This window comes from Acinonyx jubatus, chromosome C2 (assembly GCF_027475565.1).
Source record: "Acinonyx jubatus isolate Ajub_Pintada_27869175 chromosome C2, VMU_Ajub_asm_v1.0, whole genome shotgun sequence".
Taxonomy (NCBI): Eukaryota; Metazoa; Chordata; class Mammalia; order Carnivora; family Felidae; genus Acinonyx; species Acinonyx jubatus.
The window spans coordinates 106,013,513-106,038,004 of record NC_069384.1 but is presented as its reverse complement, the minus strand read 5'-3'; the positions used below and the strand labels follow the sequence as shown (position 1 = coordinate 106,038,004).

The window sequence follows — 24,492 nt, the reverse complement described above, 5'->3', positions numbered from 1 at the left end:
GGGTGTTCTTTAACCTCCATGCTTTTGGAGGTTTTCCAGACTTTTTCCTGTGGTTGATTTCAAGCTTCATAGCGTTGTGGTCTGAAAGTATACATGGTATGATCTCAATTCTTGTATACGTATGAAGGGCTGTTTTGTGACCCAGTATGTGATCTATCTTGGAGAAGGTTCCATGTGCACTCGAGAAGAAAGTATATTCTGTTGCTTTGGGATGCAGAGTTCTAAATATATCTGTCAAGTCCATCTGATCCAATGTATCATTCAGGGCCCTTGTTTCTTTATTGATCCTGTGTGTAGATCACCTATCCATTGTTGTAAGTGGAGTATTAAAGTCCCCTGCAATTACCACATTCTTATCAATAAGGCTGCTTATGTTTGTGATTGTTTTATATATTTGGGGGCTCCCGTATTTGGCACATAGACATTTATAATTGTTAGCTCTTCCTGATGGATAGACCCTGTAATGATTATATAATGCCCTTCATTTCTTGTTACAGCCTTTAAGGTCTAGTTTGTCTGATATGAGTATGGCTAGTCCAGCTTTCTTTTGACTTCCAGTAGCATGATAGATAGTTCTCCATCCCCTCACTTTCAATCTGAAGGTGTCCTCAGGTCTAAAATGAGTCTCTTGTAGACAGCAAATAGATGGGTCTTGTTTTTTTATCCATTCTGATACCCCATGTCTTTTGGTTGGAGCATTTAGTCCATTTACATTCAGTGTTATAGAAAGATATGGGTTTAGAGTCATTGTGATGTCTGTAGGTTTCATGCTTGTAGTGATGTCTCTGGTACTTTGTCTCACAGGATCCCCCTTAGGATCTCTTGTAGGGCTGGTTTAGTGGTGATGAATTCCTTCAGTTTTTGTTTGTTTGGGAAGATCTTTATCTCTCCTTCTATTCTAAATGACAGACTTGCTGGATAAAGGATTCTCGGCTGCATATTTTTTCTGTTCATCACATTGAAGATTTCCTGCCATTCCTTTCTGGCCTGCCAAGTTTCAGTAGATAGATCTATCACTAGTCTTATTGGTCTCCCTTTATATGTTAGACCATGTTTATCCCTAGCTGCTTTCAGAATTTTCTCTTTATCCTTGTATTAAAAAAATTTTTTTTAATGTTTATTTATTTTTGAGAGAGAGAGGCAGAGCATGAGTGGAGGATGGACAGAGAGAGAGGGAGACATAGAATCTGAAGCAGGCTCCAGGCTCTGAACTGTCAGCACAGAGCCCAACGTGGGGCTGGAACCCACGAACCTTGAGATCATGACCTGAGCCGAAGTCAGATGCTTAACCAACTGAGCCACACAGGAGCCCTTCCTCTTCCATTTCTGATTTTGAGTCCTCTCTTTTTTTTTATGGGTCTAGCTAAAGGTTTATCAATTTTATTGATCTTTTCAAAGAAGTAGGTTTTGTTTTCATTAATCTGTTCTGATTTTTTAAATCTCTATTTCATTTATTTCTGCTCTAATATTTAGTATTTCCTTCCTTCTGCTAGTTTGGGGCTTTGCTCCTCTTTTTCTAGCTTCTTTAGGTGTAAAGTTAGGTTGTTTGAGATTTTTCTTGTTTCCTGATGTAGGCCTATATTGCTATAAATTTTTCTCCTAGGATAGCTTTTGCTACATCCCAAAGATTTGGGGCCATTGTATTTTCCTGATCATTTGTATGTATGTATTATTAAATTTCTTTGATTTCTTCTTTGACGCATTTGCTGTTTGATAGAATGTTATTTAATCTCCACGTATTTGTGTTCCAGATTTTTTTCTTGTGGTTGATTTCTGGTTTCATAGTGTTGTAGTCAGAAAAGATGCATGTTATGATTTCAGTCTTTTTGAATTTGTGGCCTAATGTGATCTATTCTGGAGAATGTTCCATGTGTACTTGAAAAGCATGTGTATTTTTGCTGTGTCTGAATATATCTATTAAATCCATCTGGTCCAGTTTGTCATTCAAAGCCACTGTTTCCTTGTTGATTTTCTTTCTAGGTGATCTATTGATGTAAGTGGGATGTTAAAATTTCAGTTCACTAGTATTGTTGATTTCTTCTATTATGTTTATTAACTTATTTATGTTATTTGGGTTCTTTCATGTTGGGTGCATAAATGTTTACAATTATTATACCTTATTGTTAAATTGTTCCCTTTATGATTATATAGTGTCCATCTTTATGTCTTGTTACAGTCTGTTTTAAAGTGTGTTTTGTCCAATATATTGTTACCAGCTTTCTTTTCACTTCCATTTGCATGATAAATGTTTTTCCATCTCTTCCCTTTAAATCTGCATGTGTCTTTAGGTTTCTTGTAGGCAGGATATTGATGGGTTTTACAATTTTATCCAGTTAGGCACCCTATTCTTTTGATTAGGTAGTTCAGTCCATTTACATTCAAAGTAATTACTGGTAAGTATGTATTTATTGCCATTTTATTACTTGCTTTATGGTCACTTTTGTAGTTCTTTGTTCCTTTCTTACTCTCTTGTGGTTTGATGGCTTTCTTTAGTGATACGCTTGGATTCCTTTTTGGGTTTTTTTGCATATTTATGTCAGGTTACCATTAGGTTCGTGGTTTGATTTGTGGTTACCATTAGGTTTATATATAATATCCTATGCATATGGCAGTCTATATTGATTGTTGGTAAAGCTTGAACCCGTTCTAAAAGCACTAATACTTTATTTCCCCCACCCCACATTTTAGGTATATGGTGTTATACTTTACATCTTTATTTTGTGAATACCTTAACCAATTTTCATAGATATATTGATTTTAATATTTTTGAATTTGTGGCCTAATATTCCTGCTGTTGTGCTTTAACCTCCACACTGGTTTTATAAGGGATTAATATACTGTTTTTATAATGTTTATATGTACCTATGAAAGTGTTCCCTTTCCTACTTTTATTACTCCTGCTTATGGGCTTTCCTTTCCACTCAGAGAAACCCTTTAACATTTCTTGTAGAAATGGATTAGTGGTCATGAATGTCTTTATTTTTGTCTGGAAAACTACTTCTCTCTCCTTCTATTCTGAATGATAGCCTTGCTGGATAGAGAGTATTATTGGCTGCAGATTTTTCTCCTTTTAGCACTTTGAATATATCGTGCCCAAACTCAGCTGATAGCCTTATATGGGATTCCCCTTGTATGTAACTGTTTTCTCTGGCTATTTTTAAAATTCATCACTTTTTTTAAAATGTCATTTTAACTATTCTGTGTCTTGGTGTGGAGCACCTTAGGTTGATTTTGTTGGGGCTCTCTGTGCCTCTTGGATCTGGATTTCTGTTTCCTTCTGCAGATTAGGGAAGTTTTCAGCTATTATTTATTAAATTTTCTGCCCCCTTTTTTCTCTCTTCTTCTGGGATCCCTATAATATGAATGTTATTATACTTGGTGGGGTCACTGTGCTCCCTTAACCTATTCTCATTTTCTAATATTCTTTTTTTCTTCTGTTCCATTTGGTTGCTTTCCATTACTCTGTTCTCCAGGTCACTCATCCATTCTTCTACTTCCTCTAGTCCTTTATTCCATGTAGTGTATTTTTCAGTTATTGAGTTCATCTCTGGTTGGTTCTTCTTAATATTTTCTCTTTGTTGAGGAACTTGCTGAGATCCTCCACTCATTTCTCGAGCCCAGTGAGTACCTTTATGACCATTACTTAGAGTTCTGTATCTGGCGTATTGCTTATTTCCATTTTGTTTAGCTCTCTTGCTGTGTATTTGTCCTGTTCTTTCATTTGAGACCTATTCCTCTCATTTTGTCTAACTTTCTGTGTGTGTGTTAGGAAAGTCAGCTAGGTCTCCTGCTTTTGAAATTGGTGGGCTTATGAACAAGAGGCCCTATAGTGCCCTGCAATGTGAGGTCTATGCAGCAGAAGCTGGCACTTTGGGTTTTCTGCTATGTGTGTTGTGTGCATCCTACTGTTGTGGTTGAGGTGTGTTTGACTTTAGTCTAGTTGTCTGCAATGACTCTTCGCCTGTTAGGGGTAGGGTTTGGTACCTGTGCTGTTTAAGGGCCCAGTCTGAGAGCCACCATGGGCTTGAGTTGGGTCAGTCAAGATGCATGCCCTCAGCTCATTTTCCAGAATTGTGGTTGCACTGAACTACAGGGTACACTCCCAGCATTGTCTCCCGAAAGGCTTTTGTTGGTGGGTGGGACCTACAGTCAGACCAGCTGTCTGCCCCAAGCCCACTGGTTGACCTGCAAACTAGTGTGTGTGATTATTTTCCACCTTCCCCAGGGCAGGAGTCACTTTGAGTGGTGCTGGCCACTGTCAGTGCTGCTTACAGAATGCCATGCTTGTGGTGCCACTTTGGATGGGATAGTCTACAGGAGAACACGAGGGTGGGATGCATAACATAAACAAGGTTTGTACTTGTCTGCTTATGGGAAGAGACTTGGAGCCATTTTGGAGGAACTCCTGCTCAGTGTGGCTGGTTGGAGGGGGAGATTCATAAGACAGTGTATCTATGGAACAAAGTAAGCCTAGGATCCTCCTATTCTGACATCTTCCCTGGCAGTCTGATTAGGTTACAGAATTTTCAACAGGGAGAATAGCTGAGTTTGATATCTCATGAAGTTTTTATGAGTAATCTAAATATAATTGTTAAGAGTTAAGTAAATTGTGGGCACTTTGGTGGGTCAGTCAGTTGAGCATGCAGCTTTAGCTCAGGTCATGATCTCATGGTTTGAGCCCCACATAGGGCCTGCTGCTGTCAGTACAGAGCCCACTTAGGATCCTCTGTTCCCCTCTCTCTGCCCCTCCCCCACTTGTATGTGCTGTCTCTCAAAAATAAACAAACAAACAAAAAAAAAGCAAGTAAGTTGAAGAAAAAAGGTTTGAGCCACTCAGGCACCCTTTACCTATAATCAGTTAAGCATCTGCCTCTTGATCTCAACTCAGGTCTTGATGTCAGGGTTGTGAGTTAATACCCTGCGCTCTGCTCCGCACTGGATGTGAAGCCTACTTAAAAAAAGAAAACATAAAAGTTTATAGATCAACTATTTAAAATAGTTTCTCCAAGTCTTTTGGTACCCTGAAACCTTTAAGTTTTGCTAAATGAGTTAATGTAGATATCATTGAATTTAACTTATTTCCCAATAAGTAAAGAATAAAACATTAATGACTATAGGTTTATCTATTCTTTTGGCTTTCCTATCACAGAGGAATTAAAACTTGAGTCTCTTAGTAAACAGTGTTTTGTGCTTTTTGAAAGATTGTTATGAATAAGCACATATTTCAAGAAATTTATAAATACCTTCATAGTGCATTTTTAGATTGGCAAATTAAGTAAATGTAACAATTCATAATTGCTTAGTATTTTTCACTATAAAGTTTCTAAGGGTAAAAGACTGTTTTTTAATTTTTATTTTTTTTAATTCACATCCAAGTTAGTTAGCATAGAGTGCAACAATGATTTCAGGAGTAGATTCTTTAGTGCCCCTCACCCATTTAGCCCATCCCCTGCTCCCACAACCTCTCCAGCAACCCTCTGTTTGTTCTCCATATTTAAGAGTCTTATGTTTTGTCCCCCTCCCTGTTTTTATATTATTTTTGCTTCCCTTATGTTCATCTGTTTTGTATCTTAAAGTTCTCATATGAGTGAAGTCATACGATATTTGTTTCTAATTTCACTTAGCATAATACCCTCTAGTTCCATCCACATAGTTGCAAATGGCAAGATTTCATTCTTTTTGATTGCTGAGTAATACTCCATTGTGTGTGTGTGTGTGTGTCTTCTTTATCCATTCATCCATTGATGGACCTTTGGGCTCTTTCCATACTTTGACTATTGTTGATAGTGCTGCTGTAAACATTGGGGTGCATGTGTCCCTTCCAAACAGCATACCTGTATCCCTTGGGTAAATACCTAGTAGTGTAATTGCTGGGTCGTAGGGTAGTTCTGTTTTTAATTTTTTGAGGAATCTCCATACGGTTTTCCAGAGTAGCTGCCCAGTTTGCATTCTTACCAGCAGTGCAAGACAGCTCCTATTTCTCTGCATCTTCGCCAACATCTGATGTTGTTAATGTTAGCCATTCTGACAGGTGTAAGGTAGTATCTCATGGTGGTTTTGATTTGTATTTCCCTGATGATAAGTGATGTAGAGCATCTTTTCATGTGTTGGTTGGCCATCTGGATGTCTTCTTTGGAGAAGTGTCTATTCATGTCTTTTGCCCATTTCTTCACTGGATTATTTGTTTTTTGGGTGTTGAGTTTGAGAAGTTCTTTGTAGATTTTGGATACTATTTATCTGATATGTCATTTGCAAATATCTTCTCTCATTCTGTCAGTTGCCTTTTAGTTTTTCTGATTGTTTCCTTTGCTGTGCAGAAGCTTTTTATTTTGATGAGGTCCCAATAGTTCATTTTTGCTTTTGTTTCCCTTGCCTCTGGAGACGTGTTGAGTAAGAAGTTGCTGTGGCCAAGGTCAAAGAGGTTTTTGCCTGCTTTCTCCTCAAGGATTTTGATGGCTTCCTGTCTTACATTGAGGTCTTTCATCCATTTTGAGTTTATTTTTGTGTATGGTGTAAGAAAGTGGTCCAGGTTCATTCTTCTGCACGTCACTGTCCAGTTTCCCAGCACCACTTGCTGAAGAGACTGTCTTTAGTTGGCCATATGTTTGTGGGTCCATTTCTGGGTTCTCTATTCTGTTCCATTGATCTGAGTGTCTGTTTTTGTGCCAGTACCATACTGTCTTGATGATTACAGCTTTGTAGTATAGCTTGAAGTCTGGGATTGTGATGCCTCCTGCTTTGGTTTTCTTTTTCAAGATTGCTTTCGCTATTCCAGGTCTTTTCTGGTTCTGTACAAACTTTAGGATTGTTTGCTGTAGCTCTGTGAAGAATGCTGGTGTTACTTTGACAAGGATTGCATTGAATGTATAGATTGCTTTGGGTAGTGTTGACATTTTAACAATATTTGTTCTTCCTATCCAGGAGCATGGAATCTTTTCCCATTTTTTTTTGTGTCTCCTTCAATTTCTTTCATAAGCTTTCTATAGTTTTCAGTGTATAGATTTTTCACCTCTGGTTAGATTTATTCCTAGGTATTTTATGGTTTTTGGTGCAGTTGTAAATGGGATCGATTCCTTGATTTCTCTTTCTGTTGCTTCATTTTTGGTGTGTAGGAATGCAACTGATTTCTGTGCATTGATTTTATATCCTGCCACTTTGCTGAATTCATGGACCAGTTCTAGCAGTTTTTTTGTGGAATCTTTTGGGTTTTCCATATAGAGTATCATGTCATCTGCGAAGAGTGAAAATTTGACCTCCTCCTGGCCGATTTGGATGCCTAAGGGTTAAAGCTTCTAATATGTGATTAGGGAAACATCTCCATATGCAAGAAAATTAGAACATGTGTTTTTCTCCTCCATTTCTTATAGCTTCTTTATCAAAAATTTTTGTCCTAAAGTGAGACTAATGTTTTTTTTTTTCCACATTCAGATTTTTTCCTCTTTAAAAAGTCTTAAAAGATTGTGAACAAGGAATCTTTAAAATGATTTTAATGTATGATCATTCTGGCTAAGATTAAAATGATTTATTTGAAAAATGAGTTTTAATATAAAAAGCTGGTACAAATTAAAATTTGTTTTTTGTCTGTTAAAATCATAACAGTAATCTAAGAAAATGTCCTTTTAATTGTAAACAATTTTTTTACTTTTAATGCAATGTGCCTAGAAAAATAAAGGTTCCATGTTTTGTCTTCAAGTCTTTGATTACTTAGAAAAAAGAGTGTTTAATTTTATTTGCCTATGAAGTCTTTAACTGCCACTTTAGATAAAATGGATAATTATTGTATGATATGTTACTCTGTTTAATGAAAAGTCTGAACTTTTTTTATTTTTATTTTTTTGACAAAACTCCCAAATTCTAAAATGAAGTCTTCTTGAGTTTGAAACTTCCGAAGATTTCAAGGGTTTGTTCTTCCCATAAAAGAGAGATGTTAAAGGCAGCAACCTCTTTGACCTTGGCTGCAGCAACTTCTTCCTTGACATGTCTCTGAAGGCAAGGGAAATAAAAGCAAAAATAAACTATTGAGACGTCATCAAGATAAAAAGCTTCTACACAGCAAAAGAAACAAAACTGAAAGGCAACCCGTGGAATGGGAGAAGATATTTGCAAATGACAAATTGGATAAAGGGTTAGTATACAAAATCTATAAAAAACTTACCAAACTCAACATCCAAAAAACAAACAATCCAGTGAAGAAAAAGGCAGAAGACATGAATGGACACTTTTCCAAGACACATGAAAAGATACTCAACAATGCTCATCATCAGAGAAATACAAATCAAAACCACACTGAGATACCACCTCATACTGGTCAGAATACAACAGATGTTGGCAAGGATGTGGAAAAAGGGGAGCCCTCTTGCACTTTTGGTGGCCTGCAAACTGGTGCAGCCACTCTGGTAAACAGTGTGGAGGTTCCTCAAAAAATTAAAATTATAAATACCTTACCATCCAACAATTGCATCATTAGGAATTTATCCAGAGAATACAGGAGTGCTGACCCAAAGGGGCACATGCCCCCTAATGTTGATAGCAGTGCTATCAACAATAGCCAAATTCTGGAAAGAGCCCAAGTGTCCATCAACTGATAAATGGATTAAAGAGGTGTGTGTGTATACACAATGGAATTGTATTACAATGGACAACTACTCAGCCATCAAAAAGAATGAAATCTTGACATTTACAACAACATGGATGAAACTGGAGGGTATTATTCTAAGCAGAATAATTCAGAGAAAGATATCTTATGATGTCACTCATATGTGGAATTGGAGAAACTTAAATGATCATAGGGGAAGGGTAGGAAAAATAAAACAGAGAGGCAAACCATAAGAGACTTTTAAATACAGAGAACAAACAATTGATAGGGGTTGGGTGATGGGCATTAAGGAGGGCACTTGGGATGAGCTCTGTGTGTTATATGTAACAGATCACTGGATTCTACTCCTGAAGCCAAGACTACACTGTATGTTAGCTAACTTGAGAATAAAGAGATGTTAATTATGTTTATTTGGTATGTTAAATTGCATGGGAATCATTGTCAAGTAAGTGATGCTAAACCTTCTTAGATTATATTTCCATAAATATAATTAAGTGTTCTAGAAATTGTGTGAGACTCCTAGAAATTGGTTATGTTATCACTTGTAATTCTAGTTATTATCTTGAAGTATTGGTTATTTCTGTGATGATTAAATCTCCTTGTCAATTGCATTGTAACAATGTTTTTAAATTGTTTTTGGGAGAGAGCAGAGGGGCAGAAAGAAAGGGAGAGACAGAGAATCCCAAGCAGGCTCTGCACTGACAGTGCAGAGCTCAATTGAGGGCTCAAAGTCACAAACCGTGAAATCATGACCTGAGCTGAAATCAAGAGTTGGATGCCTGCCCCACTAAGCCACCCAGTGCCCCTGCATTGTAATGAATTCTAATCAAATCATTAACCATTACCATTTTTAAGTAATTTGCAGTTATTGTTTTACTTTGATGCTTTTGCAAAAGTGCTTCATCTTCAAGGAGATTCAGGAAAAAGACTGATAAATACCTGGAATATCGGTCTCTTATAACTTAAGATCATACCGTTGAACTGAGTAAGAATTTACACAGCTCTATTGGAGAAACTGATGGCTTCACAAAAGTAACAGAAGGTCAAGATGAAGGGAAATTAATTACAGGGGTGCCTGGGTGCTTCAGTTGGTTAAGCACTGACTCTTGGTTTCAGCTCAGGTCATGATCTCATGGAGCCCTGCATCTGTCAGTGCAGAGCCTGCTTGAGATTCTCTCCCTCTCTCTCTCAAATAAAACAAAAAGAGAAATTAATTACAAATGGGAGTGAATAAACTGAAAATTTTTAGGATTTTTATTTTTTGAAATACTGCTTGGTAAAAAAAAAAAAATTTAAGTTTGAGAGAGAATGCAAGTGGGGTAGGAACAGAGAAAGAGGAAAGAGAATCCCAAGCAGATTCCCCACTGTCAGTGCAGGCCTGATGTGAGGCTTGAACTCATCAACTTTGAGATCATGACCTGAGCCGAAACAAAGAGATGGACCCTTAACTGATGGAGCCACTCAGATGCCCCAAAATACTAGTTTTTTCATCTTTTTTTTCCCAGATATAGGAAAACCTTTCCTCAGCAATTTGGTAATTTATACCTTTGTAAGCTCTGCCTGCCTGATCACCCCAGAATTTGGAAACTCTCAGTGAGTATTCTTATATACTTATTGAACATATACAAATATATTGCCATAAGAATCTGTCTTCCTTATAACAGGACAATTGGGAACGCTGGTTTTATTACTAAGGTTTTGACTGGAATGTCATATTTAAGAGAGATCTGCATAGGCTCAGATATAACTAGACAGCTTTAACTAATACTGACTTTATGGAGCCAATAAAGTACTTTGGAAATAGTGTGATACTTGCTTACAGGTTTTCAGCATTCTTACCAGGTAAGTAAAGAGGGCCACTTCCAGGCAGGTGCAGGAACCTCAGGATATTTTGGGGACCCTGTTAAAAAAGGAAGTAACCTAAATCCGTAGGTATTGCAGGCAAAGCATGATGGCACATATTTTGCTTTATTAGCCTCAAGACGCTGTTAAAAATTCAACCTGAGATGTTTTATGAAAAGTTCCACCAAAGCAGATGTAAAAGATCCTATATGATCAATCATGACTCTCACTGCACTTATATATAATCAAGCTAAGTTCATTGAAACTAGCCTTGTTTGCAAACAAATTAGTCTTAATGGTTATAATTGATAGAAATGGGGGTAATTGTAGAGAGAAAAATTGTTTTGACTGAAACTATGAACTTTTAGATATTAGATTCTAGTTCTATTAATTTACTTTGTTCTACCTGTAAACGAGACTAGATCCTTAATTTTAGTATCTCAAATCAGGTTACATCTTTCCAAAGTAACATTTCTGATTATCTCCCATTCTTTTGAAACATTGAAAGTGAATATGAATGACTTGGATGGGACCAGAGAAACCACCAGAACAGCATATGTATGGAAAATCTTTTACTGGTTGTTGTGTGGCCAAAGATCACCACAGACATTTAACCTGCAAACCAGAAAGATCATTTGATTGTGACTTGCCTTCACTCCATCTAAGATGCTTTGAAATTTGGATCTAGACATCTTCTCAACTGGCTACCCTCAGAACTAAGAAACCGTTTTACAATTCAGTCTCCCCAAACTGAGGCAGCACTCTGGGATATAGACACTATCATAACCAGTATCACCACTGGATCTAGACTTTATGACATGGTAATATGTCACCAATATCACCGTGACATCCAGACCTTATATGACATGTTCTTTGCTATTGTAATTGAGGAGGAGAGCCAACCCATGGTTGCATTTATGTGGCAAGGCAGGCGGTATCAGTATGCTAGGCTACCACAAGGATACCTTAGCAGTCCAGTAATAGCCCATAACGTTCCAACACAAGACATCCAGGCCTTTGATGAAAACACACACAAAAACCCAGTATTTCCTATATATTGATGACATCCTTATTTATGGCGGTAACTAGGAAAAACACATTAGGGTCAAAATAGAATTAATTTAATTACTTACACTCAGAAAATGGAAAACTGACCCAAGTGAGGTCCACACACTACAGTAAAAGTGCTAGGCAAAATGTAGTCCTCTGGAGGCATAAAAAAACCCACACCCAGTCATAAACAATATCAATTGTGTATTGACTCCTACCACAAAAGAAGAAGCTCAGAAACTGAGAGGACTGTTTGGATATTTGGTATAGCACATACCACTTCTGGTGATAATATTAAAACACATTCATGAAATAAATAGGATGAGTAGAAACTTTAGATGGCTAGAGACTCAAGACAGCCTTTATTTGAAAAATGTGTCAGAATGTTTAACACATTGGCATCATCTAATGAGGACTTTAAATACAAATTAGAGTGCCTGTACTCAGGAGAGTTTGCAGCAGCATCACTGTGGACCGAAACACCACAGAACTCCAAGTTTTACCCAACTGGGCTTTACACTAAGGAGTTCCCATTGTCTGAGAACATACACCAACCAATTGAAAGGCTCACCTAAACATTCTACAAGGCCCTAGAAAATACACACTAAGAAAATAAACCAATTACACTTAAACTCCCAAAAACCCTTCTGTAGTAGATAAAGCAGACCTCTACAAAGAGATGGGAAGTACTCTTGACTATAAAGCTATAAAATAACAATGGTACATATCTGAGTAGGGCCACAGATTAAAAGTTGACCTGCATTAACTAAAAAATATCTCAGCAATGCCAGTAGTGGACTTGCTGGATTTTGAGGAGTAAGTTCAAGTGGTTAGGTAATAGGGACCACAGCAGTCAATGGTGCATGCTTTTATTTACTTTATATATATGTATATGTATATATATATATATATAGTAAATTTATATACATATATTTATATGTGTGTGTGTGTGTGTGGAGAGAGAGAGAGGGGGGGTGGAATATGAATGTGCATGAGTGGAGGAGAGGGGAAGAAGGAGAGACAGAGAATCTCAAGCAGGCTCCATGCTCCACATGGAGTCCAATGCAGAACTCAATCCCATGGCCCTGGGATCATGGCCTTAGCTGAAAATCAAGAGTTGGACACTCAACCAGCTGAGCCAGCCAAGTGTCCCAACAGTGCATGATTTTAGATGGATCAGCTTTCTTGCCATCATCCAGAATATCCTGGCAGTCAATCTGTAGAGGAATGACTAATAATGGACAAACCAGGATAGAATCAGGCTTGGGAGAATCAGCACAACATCAATTTATGGCTAAACTAATAGCTATAAAATTGGCAATTGAACAGTCTGTTAAGGGAAGTCAGAACGAGGTATGTAATTTTTGGATCCAAGGATGGTAGGTAAATCAATAGCTAGCTCTCTGGTCAGGTCATGGCAGGACCTGGGAAATAGGATGTAAGAGCATATGGGGTAATGGCATATGGCAGAAAATAGCACTGGATGACATCTCTATATTGGTTACACACATCTCTGCACATCAGAAGGACAACTATGAAGTTACCAAATTTAATAACCAAGTAAACAAACTCACTAGGAAAACTAAAGAGGTAAAGATTCCTAAATTTATGAAAAAAAACAATGATTCATGTATAAGGATGAAATCAATTCAAAACATAATCATACATAAAGACAATGGAACATAAAATGTGGACACACAGATATGCCAATGGATAGGATCATTGTATGGGCACATCACCAAACAGGTCATAGTGGCAAACATGGCACTAGAACATCGTTGGAGAAAAGAAACATGTATATATCCACAAAATACCTTTAATTTAAAATTATGGGATGTAATTGCCACAATTTTGAAGCTTAGAGGATTCATTCATTGATTCTTCATTAATGAATCATCCAGATACATTCAAAGACAACAAACCCTTCCAAATTGTACAAAGTGATTACATGGAATGCTAGCCTATATTGGAGAATAAATTATGTGTATCAACAATTTTATACACATCAATTACTCTATCCTTGTGGAAGAAATAATAAAAAATCCACCATCTGAGCCTTAGAAATCTGGATTCCCTGCTCTGGTAATTCAACCATCATAAAATCAGATTAGGGCACCTACTTCACATAAAAGCTAATCAAGAATGGGCTAAGGAACAAGGCATAATATGAAACTTCCTCTTATTCTACAACCCAACTGTCTCTGGATCAATTGAAAGGTATCATGGCTTAAGCAAAAGCTTAGGTTGCTTACTAACAATCTAGATATGAAATCTTGGACTAAAATGATCTGGAAGGTGGCAATCACTACACCATAGATATAGAAAGGATGAAAAAATTCCTATTAGTATCGCAGGCAGCTACAGAGATAGGAATTAGCATTAATACCACCCCAGAATCTAAAATAGGAAAAGTATTAACTAAAAAACATAAGAATATGGGGAAAATCATAGCACCTGCCATAATAAAACCCTACTTGGTGACCAAAGGAAAAGGTATATTACAACAAATTAAAGACCATACTATGATGCATCTGTAAAAATTTCAGGCATATAGAACATCTTTTATCAACATTGAATGCCTAATATTAGCTAGTATAATGTAGGATGATAATACTTGGGACAATGTCAATAATTGTCATAACAACTAGTGTTTCCCTTGAGTGGCAAGAACAAGAAAGAATTACAAATTTATGGGACACTGTATTTTGCAGGCATGACTCTGCTTTGCATCTTCACCTCTATTATTAAGTAGGTCAGTGCAGCATGCTGCTTATTGGCCATACTCTTCTATTGCTTACTTTGGAAAGCATACTCAGTAAAGCTACAGATATTCCTCTGTAAAATCAGTTGTGCCAGTGTTCCAAAATGGACTACCTTCTGCTCCAAATTTAATTTGAGTCTGTGACATCCTCTTCTTCCTCCATGGGTTGCCATTTTGGTCACCTTATAGCAACTGATGACTTAACTGCATTACAGGCATCACCAAGCTCAACCTCTCCACTTCTCCCTTCACTGTCAGCACCATCTACTCAGAAAACTTTAGTCAATGGAGAAACCAAATGGTTAGAGAAGCTGTTGAAGCAGTTGAAACTTGCCCTTCAATCTCCACATGAATTCCCAAGGATCTGAATGACACTAGGACGGAGTGTTGTGTATTAGTTTCAAAAGCACTAGTATATGAGAAAGACAAAGTTGTTTTTAGAAGTTGTCTTGATATCACAATAAAGTAAGCCCTATCAGGATGTATTCATCTCATCTGTTTTTACTCACAAGAATTAGCACTTCTGAGGGTCCCTGCTGGGAGCTTATCCATAAAAAACATATGAAGAAGTACCATGGCAAGGGGAAATTTAGACTAAATACTGTTTGTGGGGAGTATCCAAGAGTGTTTCATCTGAGCTGTAGTTTCTAATGTAAATAACCAGTCCCAACACTCTGCATCTACCTTGATAGCACCCTGTATCCCACCCCAGCATTCTCCTATAGACCAACTCCACCCAAGCCCCTCACTTTGGCAGGCATCCCTCCAAAGCAGCTCCTGCCAAGCCACACTTGGAAGGTATATCTGGCTGGGACCAGTGCTAGTCTAAAGTAATTTCTTCCCTGAGGCAGAAACTAGCATACTTTAGTTCCAACAGCTGGGCCTCTTTGTTGGCTGTGAAGGGATGAAACGCTGCCCATTAGTACACCTGTAGCTATTGTAGAGGCTAATTACAGACAGCTAGGCTGAGTGCCAGGGCCACCAGACAGATCCTGCAGTGGATTCAGTCAGGCTTCTTATCAGCACAGGGAACAAACCTTGCCTATTGTGCTCCCAGCATGTGATTTTGGTCATTGCAACCATCTGGCCTGAAGACCAACCCCATCCACTAGCAGACCCACAGGAATCACACAGCACAGCCACAACAAGATGATGCATGCCATTCACACAGGAGACACTCCTAGGATGCCTGATTCTTATGACCAAGGGGGATTGCACTACTGGGCACCACAAGAGTTCTACACAAGGTCACTCTAAGACCAAGAGATGTACCTAATCTACCTAATATATAGAAACAGAGTTAGAAAAAATTAGAGAACAGGTTATTTTCCAAATGAATGAATAAGACAGAAATCACAGAAAAAGATTGAAAGGAAATGGAGATAAGTAATATGTCTGATAAAGAGATCAGAGTCATGGTCATAAAGATACTGGACTTGAGAAAAGAGTGGATGAACTCTGAGAACTTCAACTAAGAGATAAAAAATATTTTAAAAAGGATCATTTAGAGCTCAAGAATAAATGAAATAAAATTTCACTAGAGGGAATCTACCACAAATTAGAAGACTCAGAAGAGGAAGAAGGGCCAACATTGTGGAGAAGTAGGGGGATCCAAGGTTCCATTCTCTCAAACAAAGCAGTGTTGAAGCCAAAGGACTTTGAACCCCAAGAGTCCAGGAGGCAAAGAGTTGCTTCCAGGGACCCACCAGGACAATCTGACAGGCCATAGGTGCATGATTGCAAACTGGGAGAGAGAAAACAAACAGAGGGGAGGGATCCCCTTCTGTGGAGAGACAAAGGGAAGAGAAAGAGAGGCTGGGGAAGCATAGGACTGTATTTGGACGAGAGAAAAACCTCGGACAGGGACAGAGAAAGATCCAGCCTCTAACTGAGAGAATTTCTCCTGACTGGGCGACTTTCTCCTGACTTTCTCCTGCCAGCATCACGCACCTGGGGAGGAGGGGGACCAGCCCTGGGCTCAGCGGCTAGGTCAGGGGTGCAGTCTGCAGTAGGAGAAAGCAATCCCCTCCCTGGAGTGCTGTGGGAAGAAGGTATAACCGTTCAAAGGACAAAGCCTGCCTGCATCCGCCAGCCAGAGACCACATATCTAGCAGCACAGACTGGTGCTTCCCCAGTACTGGGGGCCCATGGAGCAAGAGTTTGAATCCCAGCCAAGCACTAGGGCATAGGAGTTTTAGCAAAACAACCACCTCATTTGTGCCCTCAGCACAGTGAGGACAGCTCAAACAGAGTGGTTTGGTACACCTGGTCTGTGGAGGAGACATTGGGTTGTCGCCATTTTTCTCCCCACCACCACCAAGGAGGGACCCTCAGGATGAGACAGCAGGGCCCACAGTAGAGGCAGGATCCACCTACATCAAACCACAGTACTCCGCACCTGGTAACTTCCTATCTACTGGAGCAGGATTGACCCTGAGGAACCAGATGGCCCCTCCTCCAGACCTGCAATCCTGCATTGCCTGGTTTAGTTCTTGGACAGTTCTTATTATATAGACGTGTTCTTCCTTTTCTCCTTCTCATCTCTTTCCTCCTTTAGTCTGGTTACTCTGGTTGTTGGTTTGTTTAAGCATACATATTTAATCCATTCTCGATACATGTTCTACAACTCCTTCTTTATTTTCCTTTCTCTCTCTCTGGATTAAGCCATATGGTTTCTCTGGTCAATTTTTATTTTTTCTTTTTCCCCGCCCCTGTCATTTCTCTCTTTGTATAGGATAAGGCCTCTTCCACCAGCACTGCCTCCACCCTGTTGTTTACTTGTGGCTGGTGTTTCTGGTGTGTGTGTGTGTGTGTGTGTGTGTGTGTGTGTGTGTGTTTGTTTTCTGTTTGGTTTTTTGTTTTCCTTTCCAGGGCTACTTCAGTGAACAAATCAAAGCACATCTGGTGGAGGGTCCAAAACATCACTATGAGTGGGGAGATAAAGTAGCCAAAGTCACAACAACAGAGAGCAAGTAACACTCTCCAAAAAATACCTCCTGAAGGGCCAGGCCCTGGACAGTGTATGACCCCTCTTTAATATAGTAGTGCTTACAGGTGCAGGGCACATAACAAGCTTTTAAAACATATGAGGGACAGAAAACTAGCCAAGATGATGAAAAGGAAGAATTCTCCTCAAAAAAGATTCCAGGAAAAAATTACAGCTAAAGAATTGCTCAAAACAGATATAAAAAAAATAACTTAACAAGAATTTAGAATAATAGTCATAAGATTAATTGCTGGGCTTGAAAAAAAAAGCATAGAAGACAGCAGAGAATCTATTGCTGCAAAGATCAAGGAACTAAAAAAATATTAACGATGAATTTAAAAATGCTGTAAATGAGGTGTAAAATAAACCAAGTGGTCACAGCAAGGATTGAAGAGGCAGTAGGGACAATAGGTGAAATAGAAGATAAAATTATAGAAAAAGATGAAGTTGAGAGAAAAAGAAAAAAATTCTGGATCATGAGGGGAGAATTAGAGAACTAAGTGAATGAAATGGAACAATATCTGTATCATAGGAGTTCCAGAAGAAGAAGAGAGAGAAAGGGACTGAAGGTGTATGTAAACAAATGATACTTGAACAAATGTACTTGAACTTTCCCAGTCTGGGAAAGGAAACAGACATTGAAATCCAGGAGGCACAGAGAACTCCCTTCAAACATAACTTAAATCAATCTTCTGCACTACATATTATAGTGAAATTGGCAAGAGAAAATTCTGAATGCAGCTAGGGATGAATGGGCCTTAACCTACAAAGGTAGGCACATAAGGGTAGTAGCAGACCTATCTACTGAAACTTGGCAGGCCAGAAAGGAGTGGCAGGAAATTTTCAATGTGATGAGCAGGAAAAATATGCAGCCAAGAATCCTTTATCCAGCAAGCCTGTCATTCAGAATAGGAGAGAGAAAAGTTTTCCTGAACAAAAACTGAAGGAATTCATCACCCCTAAACCAGCCCTACAAGAGATCCTAAGGGGGACTCTGTGAGTGAAATGTTGCAAGGACCACAAAGTACCAGAGACATCACTACAAGCATGAAACCTACACATAACACAATGACTCTAAACCCATATCTTTCAATAATAATGCTGAATGTAAATGGACTAAATGTTCCAGTCAAAGACATAGGGTATCAGAATGGATTAAAAAACAAAACAAAACAAAACAAGACTCATCTATTTGCTGTCTACATCTATTTGCTATCTACCCATTTTAGACCTGAGGACACCTTCAGATTGAAAGTAAGGGGACGGAGAACCATCTATTATGCTACTGGAACTCAAAAGAAAGCTGGAGTAGCCATACTTATATCAGACAAACTAGATTTTAAACTAAAGGCTGTAATAAGAGATGAAGAAGGGCATTATATCATAATTACGGAATCTATCCATCAAGAAGAGCTAGCAATTATAAACGTCTATGCACCAAATTCGGAAGCACCCAAATATATAAAACAATCACAAACATAAGCAATCTTATTGGTAAGAATGTGGTAATTGCAGGTGACTTTAATACTTCACTTCTAGCAATGGACAGATCATCTAGACCAATCTAGATCATCTAGAAAACCAATAAAGAAACAATGGTCCTGAGTGATACCCTGGGCCAGGTGGACTTGACAGATACATTTAGAACTTTTCATCCTAAAGCAGCAGAATATACATTCTTCTCAAGTGCACATGTAACATTCTCCAAGATACATCACATACTGGGTAACAAAACAGCCCTCAATCAATATAAAAGAATTGAGATAATACTATGCACACTTTCAGATCACAATGCTATGAAACTTGAAATAACCACAGGAAAAAGTTTGGAAAATCTCCAAATGCATGGAGGTTAAAAAACATCCTACTAAAGAACAAATGGGTCAACCAGGCAATTAAAGAAGAAATTTAAAGATAAATGGAAAAAAATGAAAATGAAAACACAACAATCCAAACCCTTTAGGATGCAGCAAAGGCAGTCCTAAGAGAAAAATACATTGCAATCCAGGCCTGTCTCAAGAAACAAGAAAAAAAATCCCAAATTCAAAATCTAACAGTACACCTAAAGGAACTAGAAGCAGAACAGCAAAGACACCCCGAACCCAGCAGAAGAAGAGAAATAATAAAGATCAGAGCAGAAACAAACAATATAGAATAAAAAAAAAAAAACCAGATCAATGAAACTAAGAGTTGTTTCTTCTTAAAATAAACAAAATTGATAAACTTCTAGCCAGACTTCTCAAAAGACAACCAATCCCTCAGAAGTACAAGAAATTATCAGATTACTATGAAAAATTATATGCCAACAAACTGGACAACCTGGAAGAAATGGACAAATTCCTAAACACCCACACACCACCAAAACTCAAACAGGAAGAAATAGAAAATTTGAATAGACCCATAACTAGTGAAGACATTGAATCAGTTATCAAAAATCTCCCAACAAGTAAGAGTCCTGGACCAGACGACTTCCTGAGGAATTTTACCAGACATTTAAAACAGAGTTAATACCTATCCTTCTCAAGCTGTTACAAAAAAATAGAAATGGAAGGAAAACTTCTGGGCTCATTCTATGAAGGCAGCATTACCTTGATTCCCAAACCAGACAGAGACCCCACAAATAAGGAGAACTACAGGCCAATATCCCTGATGAACATGGATGCAAAAATTCTCAACAATATACAAGCAAATTGAATTCAACAGTATATAAAAAGGATTATTCACATGATCAAGTGGGATTCATTCCTGGGCTGCAGGGCTGGTTAAATATTTGCAAATCAATGTGATACATCACATTAATAAAAGAAAGGATCAGAACCATATGATCCTGTCAATCGATGCAGAAAAAGCATTTGGCAAAATGCAACATCCTTTCTTAATAAAAACCCTTAAGAAAGTCAGGATAGAAGGAACATACTTAAATATCATAAAAGCCATATATGAAAAGCCCACAGCTAATATCATCCTTAATGGGGAAATACTGAGAGCTTTCCCCCTGAGATCAGGAACACGACAGGGATGTCCACTCTCACTGCTGTTGTTTAACATAGTGTTAGAAGTCCTAGCATCAATAATCAGACAACAAAATGAAATAAAAGGCATCAAAATTGGCAAAAAAGAAGTCAAACTTTTACTTTTTACAGACAATAGGATACTCTACATGTAAAATCTGAAAGACTACACCAAAAGACTGCTAGAACTGATACATGAATTCAGCAAAGTCTCAGAGTATAAAATCAATATACAGAAGTCAGTTGCATTTCTAGACACCAATAATGAAGCAACAGAAAGAGAAATAAACTTATCCCACTTACAATTGCACCAAGAACCATAAAATACCTAGGAATAAATCTAACCAAAGGTGTAAAAGATCTGTATGCTGAAAACTATAGAAAGCTTATGAAGGAAATTGAAGACACAAAGAAATGGAAAGACATTCCATGCTCATGGATTGGAAGAATAACTATTATTGAAATGTCAATACTACCCAAAGCAATCTACACATTCAAAGCAATTCCAATCAAAATTGCACCAGCATTCTTCTTAAAGCTAGAACAAACAATCATAAAATTTGTGTGGAACCACAAAAGACCCTGAATAGCCAAAGTAATATTGAAGAAGAAAACCAAAGTGGGAGGCATTACAATACCAGACTTTAGTCTCTACTACAAAGCTGTAATCATCAAGGCAGTATGGCACAAAACAGACACATAGACCAATGAAACAGAATAGAGAACACAGAATTGACCCACGAATGTATGGCCAACTAATCTTTGACAAAGCAGGAAAGAATAGCCAATGGAATAAAGTCAGTCTCTTCAGCAAATGGTGCTGGGAAAACTGGACAGCAACATGTAGAAGATTCAACCTGGACCACTTTCTTACATCATACACAAAAATAAACTCAAAATGGATTAAAGTCCTGAATGTGAGACAGGAAACCATCAAAACTCTAGAGGAAAAAGCAGACAACAACCTCTTTGACCTCAGTTGCAGCAATTTCTTGCTTGGACACATCTCCAAAGGCAAGGGAATTAAAAGAAAAAATGAACTATTGGGACCTCATCAAGATAAAAAAGTTTCTGCTCTGCAAAGGGCTAGTATCCAAGATCTATAAAGAACTCACCAAACTCCACACCCAAAAAACAAATTATCTGGTGAAGTAATGGGAAGAAGACATGAATAGACACGTTTCCAAAGAAGACATCCAGATGGCCCTTGGAAAGATGGGCATGAAAAGATGCTCAACATTACTTATTATCAGGGAAATACAAATCAAAGCCACACTGAGATATCACCTCACACTGGTCAGAGTGGCTAACATTAACAACTCAGGAAACTATAGATGCTGGCTAGGATGTGGAGAAACGGGAACTCTCTTACACTGCTGGTAGGAATGCAAACTGGCACAGCCACTCTGGAAAACAATGTGGAGGTTCCTCAAAAAATTAAAAAGAGAACTACCCTGTGACCCAGCAATAGCACTGCTAGGAATTTACCCAAGGGATACAGGAGTGCTGATGCGTAGGGGCATATGTACCCCAAAGTTTATAGCAGCGCTTTCAACAATAGCCAAATTGTGGAAAGAGCCTAAATGTCCATCAACTGAATAATGGATAAAGAAGATGTGGTTTATATACACAATGGAATACTACTTGACAATGAGAAATAATGAAATCATGCCATTTGCAGCAATGTGGATGGAACTGGAAGGTATTATGCTGAGTGAAATAAATCATTCAGAGAAGAACAGATATCATATGTTTTCACTCATGTGGATATTGAGAAACTTAACAGAAGTCCATGGGGGAAGAAAAGGGGAAAAACTAGTTACAAACAGAGAGTGAGAGAGGCAAACCACAAGAGACTCTTAATATAGAGAACAAACTGAGGGTGGATGGGCATGGGAGAGGGGAAAATGGGTGATTGGTATTGAGGGGGGGTGCTTATTGGTATGAGCACTGGGTGTTATGTAAGGCAATTTGACAATAAATTATATTTGAAAAATTAAAAAAAAAGTCTAAAAAATATGAAGAATGGATCATTAATCTGGAAGACCAGGTAACGGAAACAATCAAGCTGAACAATAAAGAAAAATTATAATATATGAAACTAGATTGAAGGACCTCTGTGACATCATCAAGCATAATACTCATAGGGATCCCAGAAAGAGAAAAGTGGGCACAAAACTTATTTGAAGAAATAATAACTGAAAATTTTCCTAATCTGGGGAAGGAAACAGACATTCAGATCCAGGAAGCAGAGAGATCCCCAAACAATAAACCTAAGGAGGTCTGCAGCAAGACACATAAAATGGCAAAGATTAATGATAGAGAATCTTAAAAGCAGCAAGAGAAAAAACTAACAGTAACATATAAGTGAAACCCCATAAAGCTATTTTTCAGCAGAAAATTCGTAGGACAGAAAGTGCTGAAAGAAAAAAAAAAAGACTTACAACCAAGAATACTCTATCCAGCAATGTTATCATTCAGAATTGAGGGAGAGATAAGGCATTTCTCATACAAACAAAAGTTAAAGGAGTTCATCACCACTAAATCAGCCTTACAAGAAATGTTAAAGGGAATTCTTTAAGTGGAAAGAAAATGCTATAATTAGAAGAATGAGAATTATGAAAGGAAAAAAATTTCACTGGTAAAAACAAATATATAGTAAAGGTGGTAGATTAATAACTTATAATGCCAAAATGGAGATTAAAATACAAAAGTAGTAAAATAAATTATATGTACTGAAATTAAACAAGGGATACACAAAATGCAAGGATGTAAAGTATGACCTTATTTGTATGAAATGTTGAGGGGGTAATAAAAATGTAGTGCTTTTAGTTCATGTTTGAACTTAAGCAACATCAACTTAATATAGACTATACATGCAGTATTATATATAAACCCCATGGTAACCACAAATCAAAGCCTATGATACACAAAAAAATAAAAGGAAAGGAATCAAAGTTAACACTAGAGCATAAAACCACACACACACACACACACACACACACACACACACACACACACACACAAAACCAGAAAAGAATGAACAGTTGGCACAAAACCAGACACTCAGATCAATGGAACAGAATAGAGAACTCAGAAATGGGCCCACAAATGTGTGGCCACCTAATCTTTGACAAAGCAGGAAACAATATCCAATGGAATAAAGACAGTCTTTTTAGCAAATGGTGCTGGAAAAATTGGGCCGCGACATGCAGAAAAATGAACCTGGACCACTTTCTTACACCATACACAAAAATAAACTCAAAATGGATGAAAGACCTCAATGTAAGATAGGAAGCCATCAAAATCCTTGAGGAGAAAGCAGGCAAAAACCTCTTTGACCTTGGCCACAGCAGCTTCTTACTCAACACGTCTCCAGAGGCAAGGGAAACAAAAGCAAAAATGAACTATTGGGACCTCATCAGAATAAAAAAGCTTCTGCACAGCAAAGGAAACAATTACCAAAACTAAAAGGCAACCGATAGAATGGGAGAAGATATTTGCAAACAGCATTATCAGATAAAGGGTTAGTGTCCAAAATCTACAAAGAACTTCTCAAACTCAACACCCAAAAAACAAATAATCCAGTGAAGAAGTAATCATGGGCAAAAGACATGAATAGACACTTCTCCAAAGAAGACATCCAGATGGCCAACCAACACACAAAAAGATGTTCAACATCACTCATCATCAGGGAAATACAAGTCAAAACCACAATGAGATATCACCTCACACCTGTCAGAATGGCTAACGTTAACAACTCAGGCAACATCAGATGTTGGTGAGGATGCAGAGAAAGAGGATGTCTTTTGCACTGCTAGTGGGAATGCAAACTGGGCAGCTACTCAAGAAAACAGTATGGATGTTCCTCAAAAAACTAAAAATAGAACTACCCTATGACCCAGCAATTGCACTACTAGGTATTTATCCTAGGGATACAGGTATGCTGTTTTGAAGGGACACATGCACCCCAATGTTTATAGTAGTATTATCAACAATAGCCAAAGTATGGAAAGAGCCCAAATGTCCATCAATGGATGAATTGATAAAGAAGATGTAGTATATATACAATGGAGTATTACTTGGTAATCAAAAAGAATGAAATCTTGCCATTTGCAACTATGTGGCTGGAATTAGAGGGTATTATGCTAAGAAAAATTAGTCAGAGAAAGACAAATATATGACTTCACTCATATGAGGACTTTAAGACACAGAACAGATGAACATAAGGGAAGAGAAGCAAAAA

The 24,492-nt window shown here is 37.9% G+C and overlaps 1 long non-coding RNA gene across 14 annotated transcripts in view; it reads left to right on the top strand.

Annotated features, from left to right (window-relative positions):
- LOC128315259 (uncharacterized) overlaps positions 1 to 24,492 on the top strand; it is a 60,600-nt gene that overhangs the window by 26,426 nt on the left and 9,682 nt on the right. For 6 of the 14 annotated variants that reach the window (XR_008297884.1, XR_008297882.1, XR_008297876.1 and 3 more), the window contains 2 exons: positions 10,102 to 10,189; positions 10,947 to 18,150. This is a non-coding gene — a long non-coding RNA (uncharacterized LOC128315259). Of the gene's footprint in view, positions 1 to 7,112; positions 7,302 to 7,865; positions 9,304 to 10,101; positions 10,190 to 10,946; positions 18,151 to 24,492 lie in introns of those variants that run through there. The other 8 variants (XR_008297881.1, XR_008297878.1, XR_008297888.1 and 5 more) reach the window with 5 other exon arrangements.